Here is a 24002-nt window from a genome sequence, read left to right as displayed (position 1 = left end):
TTTTCAATAAAAAGTTAAAACACATAAGTTGTATAGAATCACGTATACATGCCTCTACTCAAATTTCATAATTTATCGAGGTCGTTTACTATTTTTCAACCTGTACAAATCAATACAATTTACACTATACCAATAAATTCATAATTAAATTCTTTGTACCTTAACTTCACCACTTCGGCCCTTTACTTCCAGCCTACACATATATCTCATGTGCCTCTCGTATACCTAACACGCTCCGAAGCCAAAGTTGCACGAAGATATCGTCCCGAGTTTGACTCACACTCCCCCGATGGTTAGCATATACGTACGTGCATAAATCAAAGCACTCGGCTACTCATGAGAACGAGACAACAATATATATATATATATATACAATTTCTCATCCACTCATAAGAACAAACATAATAATGCCAAGCCTAAGGCATTCAAATAAATCTCATAATCCTTACTCTTTTTTTTTTTATACACTCTTTCTCACAAACACTCAAATAAAACAACAATCCATGGAGTCATGGTGGAGTATAAGAAATTTATTTATGGGTTCTATGTTTATTTTAATTTCATATATCCATGGGTGTGATTACAACCATAAAATAAATCCATATAAAAACCCTAAACATTGCATACACAACTAATCAAAATAATTAAAATCAATCAATCATCTAAAAACCCTAAACCTTACATATACAACTAATCAAAATAATTAAAATCAATCAATCATCTTCGTGTAAATATAAAATCAAACCAACATCAAATAAATAAAAATAAATAAATAAAAACAACAAATTAAACATAAATCAAGAGAAGTGCGTTTTGTACTCACAATATTTTTTTGAAGATCAAAAAATTATTTAAAGAACGCCACCAAAACAAAACCCTAACCCTTTTTTTTTTTTCCTTATTTTCTCTCCTATCTTTTTTTCTTTCTTCCCCGTTTCTCCTTCTCTCTGGAACTAATCTCCTTTTCTTTCTTTGATTACTCTCTCTCTCTCTCTCTCTTTCTCTCTCTCTCTCTCTCTCTGTCACATTCGGCTGCTCTCCCAGGGAGGGGTATGTTGATAATTTGATTGAATGATAGAAAGGTAATAAAAAATTTTTGGAGATATGGTGTGAATTGAGAGAAATAGTGGTGTGTAAATAGAATCACAATTTATATATTTTCTAGAGTAAACTACTAATAGGTCCTAATAGTTGGACTTTGTAACGCCCCACAAATATAACAATAAAGCCAACTCACAACATTAATTAAATAACAACATGAAATGAAGTAATTTCCTTTCATTCATATGATTCTATTTTACAAAAGGAATAACACATGCAGTAATACATTCATAAGTCTTAATTCTAAATCTATAACATGTGTCATGAGCAAAAGATATGAAATAAAAGCTAATCAAATAAGGTAATGCCTTGTTAGCTACAACTTTCCAAGACGATATTTGGTTACAACAAAAATGATTTTGAAACTCAATACAAATAAAACCCTAGACTTGTATAAAATAAATACAACAAAAACAAAACAAGAAGCCCTCGGCTTTAAGTTCTCCTAAGCTACGGCCTTGGCAAAGGCATATCATCGACACTTGAAAATAGTTTTCCACATAGGGTGAGCCAAAACCCAGTAAAGATACTCTAACACAGTGTAATCTTAACAGAGTTATAAGGTTAATGCATATGCAATGCTCGTGTCCAAACATTTTATATCTCTTTCCAAAACCATGCCATGCCACGTTTATATCACAATTCATGATATCATTTTCATCACAATAGAAAACAGGGTAGTGAATACAACACTGAATATCTCTAAGTTGCGCCCGCAAGTAGGCTACAAGTACTACCAATTGTCATTTTTACCAGTATTAACCGGAAGGCTCGGCACCTATCCATACGGTTTCTGGATTTTCACCAAGGAGACACATGCTAACTTAATACTACAACTACACTCCCTACCCAGATTATATATATATATATATATATATAAATTTAATAGTATATATTATTAATCGGGTTGCCTAAACAACTATTGATGATTCCAACCAGTTAAATAAATGAGCTTAAGCCTTCGTTTGGGAAGTGTTAATTTAGACTGGGTTTTTGATTTTTTGATGAATTAAGCTTGACTAAATTAGTTTTGTTTGAAAAAAAAAAAATTAGTCTTTTTCGATTTAGATGTGATGCTTGTAAGAGAAAAAATGAAACGATTATGGTTTGGATGAAACATCTTGTCTTATTAGCTATATTAGATTGTTTTATCTTTTTCTTTTTGTTTTTATTTAGGAATTTTAGCTCTTTCCAAACAGCCTAGATATCAATCTAAAAAAAATTTAAGAAACAAAATAAAAGAAGAAAAAAACTACTGCCTTATATCTTCTTTTTTGTGGTAAATCTCAGTCGCATAAATAGAATTTTATTAATAATACAAAATCGACAGAGACGTAATGAGTCTTACCTCTCATACAATACAATACAAGAAAATTATATGTGAAAAAATCAACATTAACAAATTCAAATATATGAAGTGCTCAACCTATCTAAAGTCACAAGATCCTTAACCAAAATTAGGGAGCTTTGAAAAAGTCAAAAAAATTAAGAATCACCATAATTATAACCTACCGCTTTATCTTACCATATAATGTTGAAGAAATATTATTTTGTTCCCTAAATTTTTACGTATTTTTTAATTTGATTATTAGAGTTTAATTAATATTAATTTTAAATTTAAATTTTTGAAATTTTGATTAATTTAACTCATACCATCACATTTCGCCTACAATTAGACGAAATGTATTGATGTGTCACTAAAACTCATTTAAAATTTCATTTTACCCCCCAAACTATACTTTAAAAATCAATTTATCCCAAATATAAAAAAATTAAATTTAAAAATTTAATAAATAATTTTTTATCTCAATAATGAGAAAATTAAATTTTAAATAATATATACTTTGCAAAAAAAATATAAAAATTCTCATTTAGAATTATCTTGTGACTATGAAGCATGTGTACTTTGACAAAAATATCGTACCCGTACTGGGTACTTACTGAATTTAAAAAAAAAAAAATTCACTCAATTTTGAAATTACTATTAATCGATCAATTCTGTTAAAATTATTTTGAGTAATAAACTAGTTACAATTGCGAGCGCACATACACATAGAGTAGGTAAGAAATGTTCGGCTCAATAAGTTTATTCAAGTTTGACTCAAGATAATATGAGACCTGTTAATCACAGGTACGGATATGAGAACTGGTATTGGTACGATAAGGGCACGTCGACACGATAAAATCAAAAAAAAAAAAAAAAGTAAGATACGTATACGACTTAATATGTTTATAAAAAATATTTGTTTTTAATTTGGAATAATACCAAAATTATTAAATGGTTTACTTGTTAAATCCAACATACAATTGGCATTTAATGCTAAAAGTATAGGTATAAGATAAACCAAAATTAAACATTATTATATTAAATAACTTACAAATCATAGCTTAATTTTCAAACCATGCTAAGCACAAAATTAAAAATGAAAAAGAAGTCTGGTAAAAGAAATTTTATCTTCGTGGTAGAAGAAAATATTTTTCGACTGAAGTACGGTACGGCTTGGGTATATACTAGATATGTTTGAGTACGCCACAAATTAAGAAGAAAAAATTTGAATACATGTTTTGTATACCCGGCTTTAAGGTATAGTTTGGAGGGTAAAACGAAATTCTAAATGAATTTTGGTATCACGTTAGCGTATTCTGTCCAATTGTAAACAGAATGTGACAATAAGGCCTAAATTGATCAAAATTTCGAAAGTTTAGGCGTAAAATTAATATTAATCGAAATCTAAGGATCAAATAAAAAAATGCATGAAAATTTAGAGGATAAAATGATATTTCCTCTATAATGTTTCAGTATAATTGTCAATATGCCTTATATTTTCTTTGTTTATGGTAAATCTCGGTCACATAAATAGAATCATATATATTATTTAAAGTAGTGTTTTTTTCTAGATTTAAGTGACACATTATAAGGGCTTACTTTTTTTTCTAAAAGAGACACGTCAGTATGTATTTTCTTAATTACATACAGAGTCCTACACAAACCTAAACCTAATTTAAATTATACTAACTTTACCTATTTTATATGGACTCTATTTGATAAATATTTCTTTTTTATATATTTTTTATGATAAATTGAGATAATCCACAAATCCAATAGAAATTTTCCGTTTCACGTTTTTCTTCTTAATCCTTTCAAGGGTATTTGGATTTTTTTTAATGTTAAATTGTCTTCTCTCTATTTTTTTTTTTCCTCGTACATTATTCTATACCAAATACAAATTCTATATTATGGATTTACCGTTTAAATTTTATAGTGATTATATATATGAAATTATACTTCTTTTCCTACATTATTTTATATAATTACAACTCACAGAAAGAAAAACCTGCACAACAATGATACTCTCAAGGAATCTCTAAAGTTTGGACTTGAACAGTAGATGATTAATCATTTCACACACTGAGATGTATCTATCATTCATATGTTTTCATTATTTTTTTTTTTTTTGGGTTTGGATGTTATAATGTGATTTTTTTTTGGTTAATCATTGTTGAATTTCTTTTATATAATTGATATTTTAATTTAATTAAGAGTGTTTATTTTACAATCTTATAATTGTATAAAATTATTTTATGATAATCCAACTACAATATATTTATATTTAATTTTTTAATAAATTTTATATAAGTCTATTTCTACATATTTTTATTTTTCAATTGAATATAAAAGAAAATAAAATAGTTAGAATTACTTCTAATTTTATATTACTAATTCTTCTTCTAATTTAACTGTTATTTTTAATATCAAAATAAGTATTTATTTTACTATTTTATAATTTGATATATATATATTATACAAAATTATTATATATTAATTACACTTTTATAATACGATAAAACTAAAATTATCAAAATACAAAATAATTTAACTAAAATTAATATATATAAGTATTCAAGTAATAATTTTATAGAACGACAGAGCCAATATTATCAAAATAAATGATTAACGTCATAGTTTAATTTTTAAAATTTTAAATTAAATTAAAATTAAAATTATTCATTTATAATACACATTGTATCATCAAATATTTTTTGAAAAAAAAAAATAACACATACATTATACCAGTTAACTATTAGTTTTATTAATAATACAAAATCAAGAGAGACGTAATGAGTCTTACCTCTCATAAAATACAAGAAAAATATATGCGAAAAAATCAACATTAACAAATTCAAATATATGAAGGGCTCAATGTATCTAAAGTCACAAGATGCTTAACCAAATGAGGGAGCTTTGAAAAAGTAAAAAAAACTAAGAATCAACATAATCACAACCTACCGCCTTAGCTTACCATGTACTGTTTTCAGTGTAATTGTCAACACTATATATATTCAAATTATATATGAGGGGTGGAATTTATTATACCAATATCATATTCAGAAAAGATAAAAAAAGAATAAAAAATTTTCATATGCTCCCTACGACTTTTGAGGTATTTGGCTATAAATTATGATTTATAAAAATGTTAATTATGATTTGATTATAACTTAGTCATACATACAAAAATTTAGAGGCAATATCACTTTTTAAGTATAAAATATTTTTGTCGTCAAAAGTATTATTATTTTATTTTATTTTTAGCTACAAAATTGGACATTTTGTAATGAATTACTAACTAAAAGTTGTCTCAAAAAATAAATCTTTTTTGGACCAAGTTATTTTATCATTAAAAGTGCATTTATTAGTGATATTCTTAAAATTGTCCCTAAAAACTCTTTTTTGACTTTTTAGTACGACTTTTTAACGATTGTACCTGCGACAATTAAAATTAATCCCCAAATATTTTTTGCAAAAAAATTTATACTTTTAGAGACAAAAAAATTTGGTCTATAACTCTTATGTTGTAATGATTAGTTATAATTAATTGTGATATTAGTTATAACATTATTTTGATTATAATCTAAAAAAAATAATTGGTTATTCTTTATGTAGTTTTTGGTTATAACTTTTTTTTTTTTTTTAGTTATGACTTTTATAATATTAAGTTATAACATTTGTGATAATCAAACTTACAAATATCATAACTTGTATGTGATATACCCTTGTGTACCATAACATTACCCAACATAATATGTTATAAAAATATGACAAGTATATTGTTATTAAATTATAAATGTTCACAACTAGCCCGCATGATATATACCTTTTAAATATATATATTTTTAATTTTTGTATACACCATTTCAAACACGAGTAGCAATAGAAGTTTGGTCACCCAATACACAATCCCAACTACTCCAATCACATTCAATCCTACTGTCTAGGTTTAACAACAACTATATAAGAATCTAAATATAAACTTCTCAAACCAACCCATATTTTCAGAGAAAGAGAGAGATGAGGAAGGTAGCTATAATTGTAATGCTCTTATGTTCAATAGCCATAGCCATGCCTGTGGTTCATGGCATTGCCCAAGGCCCCAAAGCAGTGGATGATTGGTTCCAAAAGCTCAGTTTCAAAAAGGAGAAGCTCACAAAGCTTAACTTCTACTTACACGACACACTCAGTGGCAAGAACCCAACTGCTATCAAGGTAGCCCAAGCCAACATTACTTTCAAATCTCCAACCCTTTTTGGCCTAATCAACATGATTGATGACCCTTTGACTGTGGGTCCAGAACCCAACTCCACTGAGGTGGGTCGAGCCCAGGGGTTCTATGGCTCGGCCGGGTTGGACAAGTTGGGTCTGATCATGACCATGAACCTTTACTTCACCACTGGAAAATATAATGGTAGCACTTTAAGTGTTGTGGGTCGAAATTCAGTTATGGAGTTGTACCGCGAAATGCCAATTATCGGTGGGTCTGGTGTCTTCCGACTGGCACGTGGAATTGTTACTGCAAAGACATATTTCTTGAATACAACCACGGGTGATGCTGTTGTGGAGTACAATGTTGATGTCCTTCATTATTGAGAATTTTTTTTTTTTTTTTTTCCTTACAATAATGCTAGGACCAAGAACTTGGACGCAAAAAATATTTTAAAAAAAAACAGTGTGATCCAAATTCGACTCTGTAGATCTCATATTTAGAATGAGTTTATATCGTACGCTGTTTTTCTTGATATTTTTTTTGTATCTAAGTTCTTAATATTATTATTTTTCTTTTTGATTGTTATTTTTATTTAATCTTAGATATTTTTGTATTATTTGCGAGGATGTGGTATGGCATCTTTTTTTGTTGGATCTGCTGGACATTGTCATTGACATTTATTATTTTTGTCTCTTTTCTCCTCTTTTTGTTTATTAATATCTTAATGTTACCTTTATATGGTGGTTGAAGGTTGTGGAGATCTTTCAAGAAACAGTATGCCCCGGTTGAAGGTTGTGGTATGCCCTGTTTGATCATGGTTGATTAAGAAAAGACAAAATCATGCATTCCTTTATCTCTAGGTTGTAAGTCGTGTGTTTGGAGGAACATAATATGGGATTGGATTACATGTCTTATAAAAAAAATTATATAGAGTTTGGATGAAAAATTGAGCTCGAAACTAATAGTCTGGTTTAGAGATGGATGAAAACAATGGATTAAAATGGACCTCATTTATGTTTTATATTTATACTATGAAATCTATGTATAATGATTTTAAACAAATATGAGATACGATAGAATTGTAATAATTCTTCCTCTTGATTCAGGAATATTTCAAATGTGAAATAAGATACATAATCTTAAGAAATTAATATTTTCAAAACTATATTCTACCGTACTTTATTTATGGTTATATGGGTTTGTTTTCTAATACGAATCCTTTGGGTATAACTTACCCTTGAAAATCGGTATGGCCAAGATTTATGTTAACCGATATAGGATCATAACATACCAACCGATATAGGATCATAACATACCAACACTTTCTATTGTCGTGTCCACTCTATTGACACTGACAGTATTCGACACTTTTTTAGATATCTTAATCCAACCTATAGGTCAATCCTTATGCAGTTTGAACCGCAAAGTCAAACACTTCAAATTTCATATCTCACATAGATGCGTTCGATTCCATACTCAACTCGACTTTTAATGCATGTAGTAAAACCTGTGTTAACCAATGTGAACTATAACATTTTCTTGCATTTTATGGACAAAGTTACTCTCCATTACATGTGTAAATGGTTTATCCATCTTCATGTTTAATGCCTCAAATGTCAAAACCAACTTAATCTAATGGTTTGCAATACAGACCTCAATGGTTCATCTACAAATCGATCATTGTACAATAAGGTATTTAGAAATATTCACTTGGAAAAAAGTCAAAATTTTTTAAAATGTGTTAATAAAATTCATTGTAAATGTAATTCATACTACAATAATTTTAAATTTATATTAAAATATATTTGAATCAATGGATTCTAAGATTGTCACTATTTCGTGTTTTGCGCTGCTTCAGGGCATCATCAGGTCTCTTTTCAGTAGCTTCTCTATAAAAGCATTGTTCCAATGGAGTTGGAAATCAACTGGGAGCTCCTAGAATGCTGTGGAATAAGGTTTTACCCCCCAAAGTCCAGTTTTTTGGCTGGCTCACTTGGAAGCATAAGATTAAGACCTCTATGTTCCTTCAGAAAATAGGGGTCCTCCCTGGAAGAACTTCTATCCTGTGTTGCTTTTGTAAGCATGATGAGGAGTTGGTGTTACGTGTGCTCCTTCATTGCCATTTTGTGTGGATGGTATGGTCGTCCTTGCTTGATTGGTGGGGTCTGTATTGGGCAATGCCTGACACAGTTGATTGTTTGTTACAGTGGTGGGAGGGTGGTAAGTTTCAGAAGAGAGAGAAGGTGATTTGGAGATGTATCCCTCTTGTAACCATTTGGTCTCTTTGGAAGCAAAGAAATGACAGTGTATTCAATAACGCAGTAGCTGATGTAGAGATTCTCTCTGATCTAGTTAAGTATAGAGTGGCTCTTTGGCTAAGTACAGCTTCTAGGCAGTGGCAGCATCCTATTCATCATTTTGTCTTCAATCTCCCTCAGATTAGAAGGTGTATCAGTAGAGGTTAATCTGTTCTGTTGGCCACTCTGCTGTGCTGTGTTGTGTTGGTCTGCTGTGTTGTGTTGGTCTGTTGTTGCAGGGTTGTTTTTGCTTGATAGTTGGATGGCTTTGTTGCAGGGTTGTTTCTGTATTGCCTTGTTTAATCCTATAGATTGGCTTAGTCTGCTGGGTTGGTCTGTGAAGCTGTTGGGTTGGTCTGCTAAGATCTGTTCTGCTGGTTCTGTGCATCTGTGTTGTTTGGGTCTGGATGGCCAATCTGTGGTGTTTGGGGCTAGATGGCTGTGTTGGCCTGCTGTGATCTGTCCTGTTCAAGTAGAGTCTGAGTGTGTTTGGGTCGGTGATCCTTTTGTTGGTTCAAGTAGAGTCTTTGGCTATGGTTGCAGAGTTTGGCTTCTTTTTGTCCCCAGAGCTTGGCCCAGTGTTTGCTGTTCTGGTCCATGTAGAGTTCTTGGCTAAGGTTGCAGAGTTTGGTCTGTGGCTGCTAAGCTTCATAGGTTTTGCTTTCTTTTTGCTTTGGGTGCCCCTCTTTTTGGGTGTCCTTGGTTGGCTCCTCACCAATCCCGGGTCGAGTGCTAGCATATGATTGCGCTTTCTTTGCGGTGCCAACCTAGTTGGGATCGTTAAGTTTAGCTATGATGCTCTCTGCACTCCCCTGCTTTGTTGATGTAATTTTGCATGTTCTATGCCTCTTTCATCAATAAAGTTTTTTTTGCTGATAAAAAAAAAGGGAGTCAAACGCTTCATGAGATTCAAACTCATGGCTTATGGTTTCTAAGGCCCATTTTTGTGTATTGATATCTTGAGAGTAGCTCTGCCAACACTAACCAAATATAATTTAGATGCATTGAAGATCATTGAAATGGAAGGGCAAACTATTGAATTGTGATATGATGCTTGCGGATTGATGCAGAATCCATATGTGAAATCTGCAGACCTAGGTGGATCAAAAATAGGATCAGCAGTATCAGTAGCAGCAAATATGGTTACAGTATCACTTGGTACAGAGACAGCCGGGTCCATCTTATGTCCATCCAGTTTTAACGCGGTTGTTGGGATCAAACCCACAGTAGGCCTCACCAGCCAGGGAGGGGTCGTCCCAATCTCAACTAGACAAGACACAGTCAGGTATGTGATGCTTCGCAATATGCAGTGTTGCTAGTATTTCATTGTGTACATTTTGAGAATTTTTTCGTGTTTGTAGATTGGAACCTAAATTGTAACTTCTACCATGTTGGACATGGCAGGCCAATCTGCAGAACAGTATCAGATGCTGTTTATGTGCTTGACGCCATCGTGGGTTTCGATCCTTTTGATGCTGTGGCAACTAGAAAAGCTTCAAAGTACATCCCACACGGTGGCTATGTGCAATTTCTCAAGTCTGATGGGCTCAGGGGAAAAAGGTTAGGGATAACAAGCTATCCCTTCGTCGGTTTCCCCAACGACTCGGAAAATTCCCATGCTTTTGAGCCGCATTTCAACACATTAAGGTAATCATTACACCAAGAGTTTTTATTTGCTGCCATTTTCTAGCTTTGGTTTCTCCAAGGACAATTTTAATCCCAAAACTACACCTCAAAATCTTGTGAAACGTTAGGTAAAGAGGTGCAACTTTGGTACAAGGTCTGGACATACCCAACTTCGATGCCATCATCAACTCCGTGTTCAATGATTGACATATAGTGTTGCGGGCTGAGTTCAAGTTGTCTCTAAATGCATATCTCAAAGAGCTACTCACTTATCCGGTAAGATCATTGGCAGATGCAATAGCCTTCAACAAGAAATTCTCGGATTTGGCAAGTACTACCATCTCTTTCCAACATTGGCAATTTTGAGCAAATGAATTGATCCTTTGTACTTTGAACATTGTTAATTAGGTTAATTTATGCTAAACTATGATCGGATAAGAAAGAGATACTGGTGTAAGATATTAGTCAGATGATCGCCTAAGTGTCTAACTTGTATGAATTCACTCTTTAACTAAAGATTGTTGAGGAGAAACTGGCATGAGATACTAATTGACTTGACATGTTTTGGGATTTTGTGTATTTGATTTATATTCACATATGGAGAAATTGGCATAAGATACTAATTCCCTTGACATGTTTGGGGTTAGTGTATTTGATTTACATTCACTTATTTCTTTTACTAGTGATTAGGTTAGTAGATTAATTTAACACTTACAATTTGCTATAAACAATCCAAATGTCGCTTCAATAAGACTAATCATACACAATTTGGTGGCTCTGCGGGAAAAAATTTATGGCCGATAGAAAAATAAACTCCTTTGTTAGCATGAATTATGTACACAATTGAGGATCACTATCAGTACAAGATTATAATCATATATGGTTTGATGGCTCTGCATGAAAAAATTGACGAATATGGGCAAGACTTGTTTTTGAAAGCAGAGAAAACAATTGGGATGGGTGAATTGGAAAAGAAAGCGCTGGGAAATTTAACGGAAGCATCAAAAAATGGACTCCAGAAGTTGATGAAAGATAATATATTGGATGCACTAGTGACACCCTTGTCATATAATTTCCGACATGTTTCTGGAGTGCTTGCAATTGGGGGCTTCCCAGGAATTAGCGTTCCAGCTGGGTACGATCACGATGGGAGGCCGTTTGGTATTTGTTTTGGTGGATTAAAGGGTTTTGAGCCTAAACTCATTGAAATCACGTATAGTTTTGAGCAGGCTACGAAGATTAGGAAGCCGCCTTCATTTGGACCTTGTACTTTAATGTGTGCTAATTAGTTGATATATTATTGATACCAGAAATGGTTTTGGTGAACACCCATTGTTGTACTTGCAGGACATGTACAAGTAAATGCAGCACAATGTTATTAAGTGCTTTGCCTACAAACAAGAATTGAATAACATAAGATCTGCAGTTTCTATCCTTCAATATAAACCGCCAAAACGTTATGTTTTTATTGGATGTGTGTCTGGTGTTCTGCGGACCTATAAAATTATCGTTTTCTTACATGTATTTGGGTTGGGTTAGAGTCTGAAATCCATCAGAATCCATTCTATGTAGCGCTTTATTAATTGTGTGACTATTCTATGATTTGCTAGGGTTGGTAGAGTATAGGGAAGAAAGAAAAATACAGGAGGCATCGAGTGTGAGTGGGGAAAGCACGGTTTGCTTCAGGTTCAGTTACCTTTGGGAGGACGGAAATTGTTTTAGCTTGTGTTTGGTTGAGAGATTTAGGGAGAGATTTGAAAAGGAAAAAGAAAAAAATGCATGAAATTAGGTGAAATGTAAGGTTATTTTATTTACATTTTACTTATCTTTTCTTTTTTCTTTTTCAAATTTTTTCTCAAATCCTCCAATCAAACCCCTGCGGCTCAGGTACCGACGCTGAATTTTTGCATATTTTTTGTCTCATGGTTGTACTCCTTATTGAATATACTGCAGGTATACTACTTAAATCACAATGAGAGACAGAGAAGTGGCTAGTAGGACACATGGTAATTTTAATTTGATTTAAGTTGGGTTTGGAGTATAGATTTAGGTAGAAATTTGAAAAGAAAGAATAAAAAATAAAAAAATATTTAAAATATAGAAAAAATATATCCTTATATATATATATATATATTTCCTTTTAAATCCCTACTCAAATCCATCCTTCAAACACAATTTAATCATAATTTACTACATAACACTTCATCCAACTTCCTTTTCACCTCCTTCATTTTTTGGAATCTAAGCGTATTTATAAGATCTAACAACATGAATAAGTCATGCACATGCACCAAGATACTGATGAGTCAGGACCATTCATTTACATACATGAACATCTCACAAGAATCTTTAGGCCATATTTGTTTGGGTGGACATAAACTTGAAATTAGATTAATAGTCTAATAAAATTATTAATCCAATATTTGGTTAAACAATTAAAGTATAAACTACTAATCCTTCCAGATATGATATCCCACATATGATGGTAGGATATAAATTGAAAGATTAGGCCAAAGTTTAGACTATTAGTCCCTCCTTATAATCCCAACTCAATCCAAACATAGGATAGGACACACAATTCAAAGGGATTCGTACTCATAGGACTATTAGTTATGAAAATACTAATCCAACCTAATCCAGTCTACCCAAACAAATATGGCCTTAGTTACATGCATGCGCACCTCACAAGACTCTTTTATGACATACATCTACATGAATATGAACTACCCCATACCACATTTTATGACATTCCACGTTTTATTTAGGGTAAATTACAATCATTTTTTTTTTAAATTTAAAAAAAAAATACAGTTAGCCTTACACTTATAAAATAATTACACTAATCTTCTTTTACGTATTGTTAAAATAACTAAAACTAATATTAATGGTAGATACATATTGAAATAAATAAAAATAAATATAAATTTTAATAAGAAATATATGATATTATATTTTTTTAATCATACAATTAATAAATTATTAATAAATGTAAATTAATCTGGCACATTCATATTCATTGATAGTGAATCTCTTATGAGTTTCATTAATGTTTAATAGTAATAGATGTATCAGATCAAATGTTAAATGAAAAAAATATATATAAAAACATGATATATTTAACAGTATTAGTGGAGTACTTTTTCCCCTGCCAATTGAGTTATGAAATTTTTTCCCATCCTAGAAAGAAACAACCACTACCAGCTATAAAAGAAATTAGGTGAGTATAATAATCACTTGATTAGTGTATTCTTTGGCCTTGTTTAATTAATAAAATTAATAGTAAAAAGATTAATAATTTCATAAATTAGTATATAATTAGTTATTTAATTAAATTAGTGAGAACTATTTATTATGTATTCATTTTGTTTTTTTCCTTTCATACTTGAAATTTTGATCCTTAGCCCCTTTCAAAATTAAAAATTCGTCAATTTTGTTAGATTAAATCACCGTTGTATTGTACATGTAATTCGGTTAATAAAATTTGCAATCAAATATGGGATTGAGTCCATGGACTAACAATCTCAATTCTACACTACAATCCTACTAATCAAACATAACCTTTATTCCAAGATTTTGGCATAGGTGACCCGTGAGCCTTTTAACCACTACAACAAATTACACTTTTAGCGACTAAATTTTTAGTGGCCAAAATTCAATTTTTTAGTCGCCAAAGATTTTTACCGACTAAAATTTTTGGTTGCCCGTTTGGTTGTTGACTAATTGTCGGCAAAAGAATTGGTGACTAATTTTTTTTTAGTCGCCCAAAAGAACTTGTTTAGTCGTCAAAAAGAAAATATTTTTCATCTTTAATTTTTTAGCTACCAATTTTTTAGTCGCTAAAAACATGCCACTCCTTTTTTACTACTAATTTTTTAGTTGCTAAAATTATGGTACTCCTTTTTAGCTACTAATTTTTTAGTCGCAAAAAACTTTCATTCCTTTTTGTTACTAACTGTTTAGTAGCCAACAAGTTCCCTTTTTATTTTTTGGCTACTAAATGTTTAGTCGCCAAAAGCTCTATTTATTAATTTTTTTAAAATGCACAAATTGAATATTTTTCATTAATTTCTAAATTATATGCATTTCATTATTAATGCAACCTGTAACCTGTACATATACAGAATAGTACATCTATCAATTATAATCTAAATCCATTATCAATAATACCCATTTTATTATCAACTATCCAAAAACTTTGACTTGTAACTTCATATTTGAAATATCATACAAATCCATACCAACCAAGTATAATCTATCTAAATTAAATATTACATACAAAAACGATGAATTTCCAAAACAGAGAATTGAACAAAAATAAATGTCTACCATATACAGAACAAATGCTCTTCCAAGGATTTGAAATTTTTTTGCTGTAAGTATGCCCAGGCCAAGTTCCCCAATAACCTGTTCTTCCAAAAATAGTCTTCACTTTAATGTAGAAGCATTTCAATATGTTCCTCAATCCTACCAGATCTCTGCAATAACATGAAAATGTATACTCAAAGATTTGTTTTGATCACCAAGTAATTAAAGAGAGTATTCAGCATGTCAAACTATAACTATTAGGCTAAATGGGAAAGAGAAAATAGGGAGGAGGGGGGGGGGGGGAAGTTTTTTTATTAGGATCAATGTAGAACTAAAACCCCTTACCATGATGATTCAAGAAACTACTAAAACGTTATTTTAAGTTCATCACGGAAAAAGTTGCATTTCCAAATGCTATGAAAATCACACGAGTCATCCATACACAAAAGTTGCATTTCTAAATTCTCCTAATTGTTACCAACAAAATTCACATCAGATCAACAGCTATATCTATGGTGATAGAGAAGGTCAGATTTGAAGAAATGTGCGTACCTTGTAGAGTTCAACTAGCACGTTGTCAAGAGATTCCTGAGATTCAAGGGAGCATAGATAGCGGAAAGATGGAAAATTGAGCTTTCATTTATCATTTTCAGAAAATATGCATAAAATTCAAACAATATCAATGCCCAGATCTTTAACCCACATAGTAATCAAGGTTTGGCTTAAAGCCATTCTCCTATAGAGCTGATCTTTAACCCACCATTTATTGATTTATCATATAAAATTAACCAAATTTATATTGGTTTAGAATGGGAAGAATTTATTAATCCACCCATGCTATGGAAAGTATGGGAAGAATTTATTAATCCACCCATGTTATCATCAAGACAATGGATTGAAATGAGAGAAACAAGTAGATATCAGCAAATATCAACAATCAATCTAATCTATTAATAGTTCCTCTCCTTCTTCCAAAATCCTATGAGCTTGTTTTCTAAATTTTTGATTTGATTATAAGAACAGCTAATGGCATTTATGAAGTACCATCAGCAATTGTTAGGTTTTATTTTTGGCAACCCCGTTTGACAAAACTCCTTTCAGTTGTATTTGTTTTCGCACTTTTATTTCAATAAGGCTATGAGTTTCTTAGATGCGAATCCAACCCAAATTGTGCCATTTAGAGAAGTTTGTGATGTTAATGCTTTCAAGATTGCCACGTCGCTGATTATGACGGGGATCGAGCTGCCCGGTCAGCTCGCGGCCGAAGCAAAATGCAAAAATGCATTCAATTTTGGTCTCCCCGCTCGAGCGGGGAAAGTGACTCTCGAGTGAAGTTTACAAGCTCACAACATCTCTGCTATGCCTGAAAAAGTACTGGATGGTATGATTCGATGCTCGAGCGTCGAAACTGACGCTCAAGCGTGAAACCTATATGAATTACAGAATATGAAGTCTCCGCTCAAACGGGAAGTCCCACGCTCGAGTGGACCGCGCGAACACAGTTTTTCAGATTTCAATAAGGATTGGGTTTTCTTCCAAATCTAGGATTACTTTTGGTTTTCTATAAGTAGTTGGTTTTCTCCCAAAACTAGACTACTCCTGAAGTCCTCAAGATCTTCTTTTTGGATTCTAAGGTTTATATCTGGGGATATTTTGCTAGTTTTCTTTGATGTTTTCATTAAGTATTCAACTCATGGTTTAAACGGTATACATCAAAGGTTTGTTTGTTCATTCTACACAAAAAAGAGAGTTGTTCTTCGGTGGATTCTGAAGAATTCGAGCCTGAAGCTTTGGTGGATTCCGGAGTGGCTCATCGTCAAGACAATTCCGAGGTGAAGACGGGGTTAGAAGAGGCACATAGAGGTTGATTCAATTCGGGTGTGGATTCGCTAGGTAATTGAGAGTATACCTGTGTAATTCCTTTATATCTTCTTAGTGGATTATTTTGTGGCTGTTGCCTGTGGTTTTTTATCACAATTGGAGGTGTCCAATTGTGGTTTTTCCACGTTAAAATCGTTGTGTCGTTTTGTCTAGATTGTTTGATTGGGATTGTTTTATTGCTTAAAATTGATACATAATCATAAATCAACATCTAGAGAATTTCTAGATTTTTCAACAATGCAATATTTTCTAAAGGGGTTTCAAAACCTCTTCACTGCAACAAGGATTGCCATGTCCAATTTTAGCAATTCGTCACTAGCATTTGAACCCTTAAACTGAGGTGCATGGGGGGTTATACTCAAGAGCAACAGACTCAAGGAGGGCTAGTATGGATTAGTATGTCCAAACTGCAATAAATAGGATTGTTCATTCAAATAGGAGTGTTGCTACCTACAGCCAATAAACCACCTACAAGCAAAATAAATAATAAGCCATTATCAACAAAAAAATTATAGACAGTTTTTTAATAGAGTACCAATTATTTTACACAAAATGACTATTAATATTGATTCGTTAAATTCCTTCACACTCTAGAAACCAATTTCCCAACAGGAAAAGAGATAAAAAAAGAAGAAGGAAAAGAGAAGAAAAACTGGTGTTAAGTTTTTCAGTATTTACACCATAGGAGCATTTCTACTTTTCTTGTTAATTATTACCATGTGCAGTGATAAATGCTGGTTCAATTTTTAACCAATATATAGTACTGTAATTTTCCAGTTTTCAACTAACTATGATTCTTGCAGACAATAAGTTATTGTGACTTCGTCTGTTTTGGCATGTGTGATAATAAAGGTTTTCTCCTTCATCTTTTGTTTTGCACTCCATCTTTGTTTTGATCTGATATACATTGAAGGAAATATATTTTTCATGTGCTTACAGGTTATTTTTGCTCTTATACTAAGAGATGGTGGTTTGAGGAGACTATTCAAGGAGTGGACTTTAGTGGTTCATTGATTACATCAGGATTGCCAGCAGCTATTTATGCGCTGCAAACAGTCTGCTGCAGATTTCATACAAAAATCTTGATTCCCTCACATTCTCAATGCTGAACCAGACAAAACTTTTTTTACTGCTCTGTTTACATATATAATACTGAGGTATGTTTTTCTAGATCTTCAACTTGAAGGCAAGTGGGTTAGTCTATTGGCTAAGATTTTTTCTATGTCAATAAATAATAATTTTTTTTGTTGATAATGGCTTATCAATTTGAAAACCTGTCTGAAAAAATAATATGAGTAGCAACACTCCTATCAACAAAAATTATAGACAGGTTTTTTAGTAGATTGTTACCTTCATCTGCCACAGGTTTAACATGGTTTTCATTATCAATCATTGTAAAGGAGACATTCCCCAACCACAAAACTGCAGTGAGCATTTTAAATACACTTTCTTGATCTTCTTTGCTAACATGAACAATATCCAGAGCTTCCTGAAGAGTGAAAAAAGACACAATGATGTTCATATATAAATCAATCCCTATTTCTAAACTTGAAGGGGAAAGGGAAAAATAAGACTCTAAAAGCGTTGATGGTTATAACTGTGCTCATAATAATAAGAACAAGGACAAGAAGAAAATACCATTACAATGCGAAACTGTCAAGCATCATCGACCGCAAAAAATGAATAGCAATTGCTTTGCCTCAAGTATTTATATTCATTTTCACTTTTCAAATTCAACTTCTCTGTGTTACAAAGCAACAAAAAAGCATAATAAATACATAAAAAACAAAAAAGGGGAAAAGGTGTAACATAGAGTATAATATAGAGGTTGAAAAACTAGGCTAGCATGTGACCTTGTTATGCACATATGCACAAATCTGGCACAAATCTGACACAAACTAGGATATATTAGAGATTACAAATGCACAAATCTGCATTCGTAACATGTTGGAAAATTGGTTTTTATAGGTTTATTTTGGGCTAACTTTTGAACCCAAATTTGAGTGGGGTCTATACGTCTTTTGAGGTGGGTCCAAAGAGGTGACATGTTTCTTGTTGCATGGCAAGTCGCACGGTGAAGACGGTTTGTCAAAACCATTTATGAGTGAATTGGAACTTGACGTCGTTTTCAGGTTCGTGAAATAGACATTTAAAGAATTAAATGTGGGTTTTCTTGTAAGGCTAGTCCGACATTGGAAACTTCAGAGAACTTATGTATGTATATAAGTTCTAAGCAGCAACACTTGGGTTGGGCCCCGAGTTTGTAGAAAGGAGGAGTTTTGGACAAAGTGAACATTGGTTCAAACCACCACACACGCGCGCCGCTGCCGTCCGACCGGCCAAGTCAAGCCGTGCCAGGCGCGGGTTATGGGTCGAGTCAGTTCTAACATTAATTTTTTGGACAAAATTTATTTGAATTTTTCCAAATTCTTATAGGAAATTATTTGAATTTCAAATTGAAATTAATTCAAATTTTATGTCCAATATTTGTGCCTCTTCCGAATTCCACAACAGATTCAATTTTTCGGACAGATTCAAACTGTCAGACAAATTCAAAACATCCCAAACAGGTTTTTAACTGCTGCAGTTTCCAACAGATTTAACTGCCCAACAATTATCTGTTCGAAACAGTGTTGTATCTATTTAGTTTAATTTTGCATCTGTTAATTCAATCTGTCAAAATTTGCCTATAAATACTAGCCATTTCCAGCAGTCTTAGAGATCTGAAAACATTCTGCAAAACTCTAGAAAAAATTGGTTCCCGGTTGGTTTTGCTCATTTGCATAAATTCTCTTCATATTAGTTTTTGTTTTAAAATAAAATTCAGAGAGTTAAGAACACAGATTTTGTTCATCGTACAAATTGTTTGGAGTGCTACTACAATTTGTAAAGATTATTGTATCCTGGGAGATAGATGCCTTATATCTGTAAGCACCGTAGCAGTGCGAATCTGTCTTAAGGACAGAGTGTCACACACTCGACTTAATCTTTTAAAGTTTTGTTAGGTTCAGTAAAATAAATTCTGTAAGTGATTTAGTTTTATTTATCTAATTTGGTTTCAAATTATTTATCTTACACAGAAAATTGTTTCAACAATCTTAAGACAGATTCGAATTATTCTGTTTACAGAATTTTTCGTTTGTCTCATTTTCTCTTTCTTCTTCTTACAGAATAATATTCTGGTTGGAAAAATAAATAGTTGAAATATATTGTTTGGCAGATAGTAGCAATATACTGTCTATTTTCTTTGACAACTAGTAGTAATATACTAGTGTCATTAACAATTCAGAATATTTATTTGTGAAGTTTGTCAGAAATTAATTTTGATTTTCAAAAATAATTTCTGAGTATTCATTAATTAAAATTCTATTTTTAGTATTTTAATTATTGTAATGTTACAAAAATTTAATATTCTGTGAAGAATTAATTTGTTTAAATAAAATTTTATTTTATTTTCAAATTAATTGGAAATAAAAGTTACATTTCTTGTTTCTTTTATTTTTACAGAATTTAATTATATGGTTTTGGTTTAATTTTTTGTGTAGTATAAAAATACTAATTCTAATTTTGTTTTATAATTTAGAATTCATGGCTACAGAAATTGATCAAACTAATGTTCAAACCAGTACTGGTATGGTGGCTGCAATTGCGCCAACCCCTCCTTATGTTGGGATTGTGCCAGTGAATCATGGTAAAAAGCCAAAGAAGTTCTTAGAAACTGATTTTTGCAAAGGCAAAGGAAGATCAAACAAGAAGGTTGCTCAAGCCAATATGACCGAAGTGGATAAAATTTCCAATAGTGTAGATGTCATAAATCTTTCTGCAGTTGTTTCTGAAGCAAACCTTGTTAGAAATCCTAAAGAATGGTAAGTGAACACTAGTGCTACTCACCATATCTGTGCCGACAAAAAGATGTTCACATCTTATTCTATAGTGGACAACGGTGAACAACTTTTTATGGGCAACTCCTCGACTTCTAAAGTTGAAAGACAAGGAAAGATTATTTTGAAGATGACATCTGGAAAGGAATTCACTCTCAACAATGTGCTACATGTATCGAACATTCGCAAGAACCTTGTTTCCGGATCTTTGTTGAGTAAAAATGGGTTTAGGCTAATTTTTCAAAATGAGAAGTTTGTACTTACTAAAAACGGAATGTATATAGGAAAAGGCTACATGTTTGATGGCATTTTCAAAATGAATGTAATGACTGTTGTACCCTCTATTATTAATAAAAATACATCTTCTTCATACTTGCTTGAGTCTTCTAATTTATGGCATGGTAGACTTAGACATGTTAATTATGGATCTTTGCGTAGATTAATTAATATGGAATGTTTACCTAAATTTGAAATTGATTTAAATCATAAATGTGAAATTTGTGTTGAGACAAAATTATCCAAAACTCATTTTCATACAATTGAAAGAAGTACGAAACCACTTGAATTAATTTATAGTGACATTGTGATTTTAAATCAATTCAAACTAGAGGCGCAAAAACGTATTTTATCACTTTTATTGATGACTATACTAGATATAGTTATGTTTTTTTAATTCGAACCAAGCATGAAGCTTTGGAAACTTTCATTCAATATAAGAATGAAATTGAAAATCAATTTACTAAGAAAATTAAGAAACTTAGAAGTGATAGAATATGAATCACCTTTTGGTGAATTTTGTAAAGTACATGGAATAATTCATTAAACCACTGCTCCTTACTCACGTCAGCAAAATTGAATTGCTAAAAGGAAAAATAAGACTTTGAAAGAAATGATGAATGCCATGTTAATAAGTTCTGGATTACCTCAGAACTTGTGGGGGGAAGCAATGCTTTCTGCTAATTATGTACTTAATAAAGTACCCTGAAAGAACGTGAATCAAACACCTTATGAAATGTAGCATAGGAGAGTACCGTCCTACAAATACTTAAAAGTGTGGGGGTATTTGGCTAAAGTGGCTATTCCTAGTCCTAAAAAGACTAAGATAGGTCCTAAAACTGTTGATTGCATTTTTATTGGTTATGTCATGGATAGTAGTGCATATCGATTTTTGATTCACAAGTTAGAAGATTCCGAAATGCATATAAATACTATTATTGAATCTCGGAATGTGTCTTTCTTTGAACATGTGTTTCCAAATATAACTGGACGAGAGACTAGTACTAATAAAAGATCTTATGATGCTATTGCTAGTCATGATCAAGAACAAGATCAAGAACAAGACCAAGAGATAGATCAAAATGAGGAAGAGGAACCTAGGCGTAGTAAACGTGGTAGAACCTCTAAATCTTTTGGTCCAGATTTTCTAACATTTTTGTTAGAAAATGAGCCCTTAACTTCTAAAGAGGCTATGTCTAGTCCTGAGGCTCCTTTATGGAAAGAAGTTGTAAACAACGAAGTTGAATCCATCCTACAAAATGACACTTGGGAATTGGTGAATTTTCCACTAGGTTGTAAACCTCTTGGGTACAAGTTAATTTTCAAAAGAAAAATGAAAGCGGGTGGATCAATTGACAAATACCAGGCAAGACTTGTGGTCAAAGGTTTTAGACAAAAAAAAGGTCTTGATTACTTTGACACATACTCACCGGTTACTAGAATAACATCCATTAGAATGCTAATTGCTATTGTATCTTTGTACAATCTAGAAATTCATCAAATGGATGTGAAAACCCGTTTTCTTAAACGATGAGTTAGACGAAGAAATTTATATGGAACAACTAGAAGGATTTTCTGTTCTAAGAAAAGAAAAGAAAGTGTGTAAATTGGTTAAATCATTATATCGTTTAAAAAAGGCACCAAAGTAATGGCATGAGAAATTTAATAAGGCAATGATGTCAAATGGATTTAAAATTAATGAGTGTGATAAATGTGTTTATATTAAAAACACAGACAAAGGTTATGTCATTGTATGTCTTTATGTAGATGATATGCTCACCATAGGTAGTAATAATCATATGATTAAAACTACTAAGAAAATATTGAATAAACATTTTGACATAAAGAACATAGGAATTGCTGATGAAATACTTGGTATGAAAATTACCAAAATATCAGAAGGTTATGCTTTGTCACAATCACATTACATTGAGAAAATACTTCACAAATTTAGCAAAGATGATGATTATCTTGCTAGAACACCTGTGGATGTTAATTTGTTTCTTTCTAAGAATGTACAGGAAAATATTTCTCAATTAGAGTATGCCCAAATAATTGGAAGCTTAATGTACTTGATGAACTGCACTTGTCCAAATATAACCTATGCAGTAAGTAAATTAAGTAGATATACGAGTAATCCAAGAGTAGAACACTAGAAAACAAGTATAAGAGTTCTAAGATATCTTCGATTTACTCATAACATTGGGCTTAATTATACTAGATATCCTACAGTACTTGAACATATTGTGATGCAAATTGGATATCGAATACTAAAGACTCAAAGTCCACCAATGGGTATGTCTTTACTCTTGGTGGGACGGCTGTATCTTGAAAATTTCCAAACAGACTTGTATTTCTCGGTCTACTATGGAATCAAAATTTATAGCTTTAGATAAAGCGGAGGAATAAGCATAATAGCTTTGCCACTTTCTTCAAGATATTCCAATGTGGCCAAAATTGGTGCCTGTTATATGCATACATTATGATAGTCAATCGACAATTGGTAGAGCATAGAGTCATATGTATAACGGTAAGTCACGACACATTCGTTGTCGACATAACACCGTAAGACAACTACTCTCTAATGGAATTATTTCCATTGAATCTATGAAATCTAACGACAACATAGCGGATCCACTAACCAAAGGGTTAGCAAGAGAGTTAGTTGAAAATTCGTCGAGGGGAATGGGACTTAAGCCTATTAAATAAGAGTTACCACAACGACAACCCAACCTAGTTGACTGGAGATCCCAAGATCTAGATTCAAAGGGACAACCGAGTTATGTATGACTCAGAAAGATCATTGGGGAGTCAAACTCCTACCTATTTCTATGATGAAATAATGATGTTTGCAGCGTTTTAGGTTAAGTAATACTTTTAATGATTCTTATAGCTAGGTATACCTAGTGGAGTATGGAAGGATACTTTTTATAGGAATCACCTATATGAGTGTGAACTAGGCCGGTTCTATGAGATTTGTGAAGGACTACAAGTCTTTAGAGTACTCATTAAACACCAGGTTGTTCAGGGCCAAAATGAACACAATAGTGAAAACTAAACTGTGTCTGGGAATATACTATGTGAGTTCTATTGTC

At 32.1% G+C, this 24002-nt stretch overlaps 1 long non-coding RNA gene and 2 pseudogenes across 3 annotated transcripts; 2 read left to right on the top strand and 1 right to left on the bottom strand.

The window, feature by feature from the left end:
* Window positions 1–6345: 6345 nt before the first annotated feature.
* LOC145790436 (dirigent protein 22 pseudogene) lies at window positions 6346–7324 on the top strand (annotated as a pseudogene). Its single transcript, XR_014329142.1, has one exon. The product of XR_014329142.1 is annotated as a dirigent protein 22 pseudogene (transcript).
* Window positions 7325–10002: 2678 nt separating this feature from the next.
* LOC114282683 (putative amidase At4g34880) lies at window positions 10003–12559 on the top strand (annotated as a pseudogene).
* Window positions 12560–14789: 2230 nt separating this feature from the next.
* Window positions 14790–18503, bottom strand: LOC114322066 (uncharacterized). 2 transcript variants are annotated; one of them, XR_014329140.1, is made up of 4 exons: window positions 18389–18503; window positions 18101–18239; window positions 15422–15457; window positions 14790–15039 (listed from the first exon to the last, which is right to left on the bottom strand). It is a non-coding gene; the product is annotated as an uncharacterized LOC114322066 (long non-coding RNA). The 2 variants fall into 2 exon arrangements; XR_014329141.1 differs by lacking the exons at window positions 14790–15039; window positions 15422–15457 and adding an exon at window positions 16988–17218.
* Between the last annotated feature and the right edge of the window lie 5499 nt (window positions 18504–24002).

This window comes from Camellia sinensis, chromosome 5 (genome assembly GCF_055761805.1).
Source record: "Camellia sinensis isolate YWXY chromosome 5, ASM5576180v1, whole genome shotgun sequence".
Taxonomy (NCBI): domain Eukaryota; kingdom Viridiplantae; phylum Streptophyta; class Magnoliopsida; order Ericales; family Theaceae; genus Camellia; species Camellia sinensis.
This window is presented reverse-complemented; position numbering and strand designations above follow the sequence as displayed.